Source organism: Egretta garzetta, unplaced genomic scaffold, assembly GCF_000687185.1.
Source record: "Egretta garzetta isolate BGI_Z169 unplaced genomic scaffold, ASM68718v1 scaffold381, whole genome shotgun sequence".
Classification (NCBI taxonomy): domain Eukaryota; kingdom Metazoa; phylum Chordata; class Aves; order Pelecaniformes; family Ardeidae; genus Egretta; species Egretta garzetta.
The window spans coordinates 167,409-172,848 of NW_009258483.1; the positions used below are offsets into that span (position 1 = coordinate 167,409).

Sequence of the window (5,440 nt, forward strand, 5' to 3'; positions counted from 1 at the left end):
CGGCCCCTCGCCCCGCCTGCAGCCCTCCGGCGGGCCGGTCGTAGCCTCGGGGCTCTTCACACCTCGTGGGGTTTGTCCCCCAGCAGCTCTCCCTGGTTATGCCCTGGGGCTGGGCATTTCCAGTGACTGCAGGAAGAATCCTGCAGAAAAAGCCGCGTTAAGTCCCGGGTACCAGAGTGCCTCTCATCTGTGAGAGCGGGGAATGTCACAGAAATGCTGTCCTTGTCGCAGACCTCGGTATTAAGAACTGAGGAAGGACAGAGCAGATGCTACGCTTTGAATAATTCCATCTCCGTTTAAGATACCAAGACGGGCAGCTCATTCCCCTCGACAGCCCTCCAGAGAGGAGCAGGGAAACGCAACCTATCTGGGATCAGAAAAGGTGAAAATTGTGTAATCTCAAAACAGTAAGTGGAGGGGTTTATTGTAGAGCAAGGGTTAAGGCTGTCCAGCTGCTGCAACTGCATTTTTACCTCTGCATGTTTGCACTTTCTACAGCGCATGGTTTTGCAATTTGCTTGCGATGTTGGTTTGGCTTTTTTTTTTTTTTTTTTCAATCTTTCGCTTACTCTTATCAGGTCTCGGTCTTAGTTCTGTCCTCAGTCAGATTTTTACCTCCAAATGTTTCCTTTTATGTAAGTGCTGATAGTACCAACAGTGTCTTTAAGCCACTAAATTGAACGTACCCCTCCACACGTACACTACATTCACCCCCTGACACATTTTTGGTCCCAGCACGAATCTGCATCACCCTGTCTTTCTCTGCACCGGCCTTAACACCCCTTCCTCGCTGGCTGTGACAGGTACGGTCACTAGGACTAGTTACAGCAAGTTGGAGAGCTTGCCTGGCCACCTGAGCAGGGGTGCAGCTGGAAACCAGTTAGTTTGCGCGAAGTCTGAACAGATGAATCGGTAAGTCCTCAAGAGTGCTTCAGGATCACTGGAACGCTTGGCATAAACAAGTCCAGGACCTCATACCCCACAGCAAGAAAACAAGGACGGGTCAGCTTGCTGAACTCCATCCTACCTCTGCAGAGAAAGGGCCCCGTCTGTGTCACTGGTTAGGCTTGCGTTCTTCCTGGCTTCCATGCTCCTTCTCTCTGGGGAGGTCTGCAGTCACGGGGCTCCGTGACATCTTGTACCAGCTGGGGCATTAAGGGGTGACTGAATGCGATGTACCAATGGTGAATGTGAGGGTGAAGAGGAGTGCATGTTAAAGTTGCAGATCTTTGGGCCTTTGTCCGAAGAGGTGATGCAAAGAAATGGAAATTTTGCCTGTCTTTGGCTTAATGAGCCCCCTTCAGCTTTCTTACCTCTCCCGGGTCAGGTATCTCAGGAGGGTTTTTTAGGGCACTCTTCCATGTCATCCTGCCAAAACCCAGTGCAACGTTCGTATCGCCTCTGCCATGAAGGAGCAAGGGGGCTGTTAAGAACTGAGTGTAAGGCTGGGTGAGGTTAGGGCACGACAGCCCTCTTTCTTACTTCTAGACATTTAAATCTGGTACAGTTTAACTCTTTGACATGCTGAACTTGAGAGAACATCAAAGTGCACACATATTTTAGAGAATTTTATAATACTGTCCTTCAGCACGAGAGGTTCACTCAGTTTTAACCTTTTGATAAGAGCCACCCTGCGCTGAGCAGGTCGGGCTCGCTACAGAAGGAAGCTCAGAGAATGCTGTGAGAGAATGGGACTCCTGCTCCAGGCACTGAAGATTGGGCATTTTTATTGGTAGGAGTAAGGCACATAGGAGGCCAGCAAGAGATTTTTTTAATGATTTGGAATAATGTTAAGGGAGATGCCACCTTCATTTAATACCTTTCAAAATTAAATTCCCCGCATAATATGTTCCAGGACGTCCTAATGTAGTTCTGTATGTTGAAGTATATCGGACTATGCTGTGCAGTGGCAGATGAGGCAGTTCTGAAATTCCCTAGGACCAAGGCAGCTCCAGGACTTGCCCTTTTGATGTTTCCCTATCAGAACTGAGGGGAGTCTTGGGTAAGGAGGGCTGCCACAGATACGTTTCCCCTTCGCAGCCAGCTCTCGCGCCTGGTTGAAGCAGCTCTGCAGCCCTGGCTCACTTGAAGTTCCCTGGCTTGTTTCTTGGGTCTTGTGTTGATCAAAAGTGTGTGTGTGGTGTAAGAGGACCACTCGCCACCAGACAAAATCCTGCTTTCACATAGCCACATTACTGCCATCTCTTCTAACATTAGTGTGTGTGTGGGGGGGGGGGGTGTAAAGGAACTCTGACGGGGCAACCGAGCTCGTTTGTACCCTTCATACAAACGTAACGTGCTGTGGGGTGCTCTGGCAGGAACCAGCCTCTGGAATGTCCCCAGGGCTCAGCACGATCAGCGACACGTGCCATCGGTACGGACAGGAGGAAGGACCTCTCAGAACCGTGTTCCTGTGATGACTAGCTGTTGTTCTGTGTCATGTTTTGGGGCTGGTTACAACTTACTTCTAGACGTTTGCAGTTCATTTCCTATCCATTGGAAAGAATAAAAGGGAGGCGTGTGGTTTCCATGCTTTATTGAGAAGCAGATTTATGCATTATTCCCTGCGTGGGCGTGTGACAGAATGCAAACGTGCGTGACGCCAGGGATATGTATCTAATGCAGAGCACAAGCTGCCTAAAAGGTGATTCCAGGGAAAGGTAATTTTACGGTTTGCTCGCTGCAATCACTAATGAAATGCAATTTCTGAAAAGCTTTTAGCACGGTGGACGTTGTTTTGCTGCCACTCACCTGGCAGATTTGCAGGCGTCCTCTTGATGCTGACAGTGGCAGCAATCCGAATCGTTAAGGGTACTTTCAGCTATTCCCTAATGAGTTCCTCTTTCCTTGTAGCGCTTTAATGAACTCCAGGTTGTAGTTACTTCCCCAGTACTTTCTCTCCTGATGCTTCTAATTTCAGATAAATATTTGAGATTAGAAGTGGCTCTGGGTATGAAACGTGACCCTTAGCCTCCGTGCAACTCTCTGATTATGACATGCCATTAAAAGCTAGAGCCATCGCTCTAATCCTGCAACTTGGGAACGCTTGGCTCAAATTACATCGGTGGCTTTTTAACAGGAGCAGCGTTTCTGTAAGGGATGTGTCACTTCCAAATGCAAAATAGGAAACAGCTGCCTGCTGCAGACATCAAATAGGAGCGACCCCCCCATCCAGAAGCAAGACCAAGTTTTTGGGCTCCACAAAACCCAAAGGTGTCTCTTTTAAAGTTGAATGGCCGCTCACCTCAGCAGATGAATAACCACTGGTGTTAACGTAGCCATTTTAGTTGTTTCCTCTTCTTCGTACCTTCTGCAAAGGTATTAATTAGTGGAAAGACAGGATATCTCCATTCTGTGTTAGATACCTGCAGAGCTTTGGATCTCTACCCTATTTTAAAGACTAAGAACTTGCACACCGTGGATATTTGTTGCACCCTTTGTAGGCAAAAGTGTGAAAATTTTCAGAGCAATCTTGCCTTTAAGTCCTTGTGCCTCTCCGGATATTCTACAGCAAAAGGCAATTAAAAAGGTAGGGAGTGGTAAGAAACATGTCTCTAGACTTGTGAATGCTATAGAGATGGTAACAGAGAATGAGGAGTGATTGATTCTTAATAAGAGCTGGCGAACACCAGGGGAGAAGTTCTAAACCAAACAAAATTAAGTACGTCTGTCATACAACACAACTAAACCATGGCATTCCTTGCCCCGTGGATGCCAAAATCTCAGTGGGCTCAGAAGATGGCCGGGCAAATTCATGTAAGAAAAACCCATTGGATATGATTGGATGTAAAGACTCCCCTCTGGCTCGGGAAGTCCAGATGATGCAGGTTGCTGAAAACTCAAATTGGTACCGGGGAAAATACAGTCAGTCTCCTGCTCTGCTGCTGTTCCCAGCTTGCCACCAGAAGTAGTGCTCCGATTACCTTGGTGTGAGCCAGTGTAGCCGTTCTTATTAAGATCTCCTAAGCTGTGGGCCTCTCCTAGAGAAGAGAATCCTTGAGAGGACGGTGGTTCATCATCTCCTTACGCAATGCTGAAGTTCAGAGTATGAGCAAAGTTCTTCGCTACATAAGCTGAGAATTGACAAGTAAAAGGACGGCAGTAACACCTCCATATATAGCTATCGGGGTTGTAGTCAGAAAGTTCCATAGCTGCTTAGCTAAAATAGTGTAAAAAAAAAAGTGCAGACAGACAACGCCCAGGGTATTGTCGTACAATGGAAAGTCATTCAGCTGATGTGGAGTGACAAGTCACTGACCAGCTGTTCTGCGGTAACTGGCCGTACACACCTCGGTCCCTCCCAGCTCTGAAATACAGCAACTTAAGCAATTTTAATGTGTTTTGGACTCACAGACATGGACTGGGATGCCAACACCCTGAGCGCTGTAGCTGTATGAGTGATACGACAATGATACTTCCCAACCGGAATGGAAAGAACCAATGTTATTTTTAAACAACGTGTTACACACCAGGCCATCCTTTATTAACACATCTTATTGAGCAGTTACGGTGTTGGGTGGACACAGGAAGCCCCACGCATAAGCAAGGGGATGTCTCTCCATCACCAAAATGCCCATCCGCTCTTTCTCTCCCTTCTCTCCCACTGCTGATATGGTAAAAACGAGCAAGTGTTATCTTTTACAAACGCGTCTTTCCTTAAAAGGATCTTTTCCCTTTAGAAGCCAAGCAAAGCAGACATTTTTGTGGGCGCTGGGGGTAGCGGTGCGGACTTAAGCTTAACATATATGATAAATATAGAAGAAGAGGAGAAAGTATTTGGCATGTGGTAGCAACTTAGGCTAAATAAATTCCAGTGGTTACCCAAACGAAAAGTTTTCTTATGATAGCAAACAAAACAGACTGTAGTTGACTCTGAGGGCGCCTTCGACGCTGGAAAGGTGGTGCTGGGTGTGAAGGGGAGGCTCATAACATAAATGCCATTTTTTTTTTTGCCAGAAGAAATGGCTTTCAAAGGCAGTGGGATGTTGTAATTTGTCTTACCAGCGGTGTCCTGATTGTGACACTGTCTGGAGACTCGTCTGACAATGGGAACGCAGTCAGATGCTCCCCCCTCCTCGCTGAGATGTGGTTGCTGCAGTAGCTTTTATATTTTGCCAGGGAGTACCTGTCTTGTGCACGTAGATATTTTCTGAGTTAGCAGCTGCTGCCACCGCTGCTTGGTGCGGAGGCAAGAGCTTAAATCGGCACAAGAGAGTTCTTGCCACAGTGTTGGGCCCTTCCCACCGGGCTGAAGAACGAGCAGGGCCGCGCTCCGCGCCTCGGGGTTTGCCGCCTGCGCTGCCCGACCAGGTCGGAGCGCACCGAAGAAATCTGTTCCGTTTCCTCGGGGGCCAGGGCACCGATCGTAACGCCGGGAGCCCAAGGGAGGAGACAACGCGCTGCCACCGGCTGCTGCAAGCGCCGGCTGCTCGCCCCTCGG

General features: G+C 48.2%; 1 long non-coding RNA gene across 1 annotated transcript; it reads right to left on the reverse strand.

Annotated features, from left to right (window-relative positions):
• Nucleotides 1-2,264: 2,264 nt before the first annotated feature.
• On the reverse strand, nucleotides 2,265-5,434 carry LOC118452837. The gene is made up of 3 exons (XR_004842693.1): nucleotides 5,002-5,434; nucleotides 2,752-4,306; nucleotides 2,265-2,489 (listed from the first exon to the last, which is right to left on the reverse strand). It is a non-coding gene; the product is annotated as an uncharacterized LOC118452837 (long non-coding RNA).
• Nucleotides 5,435-5,440: the final 6 nt, after the last annotated feature.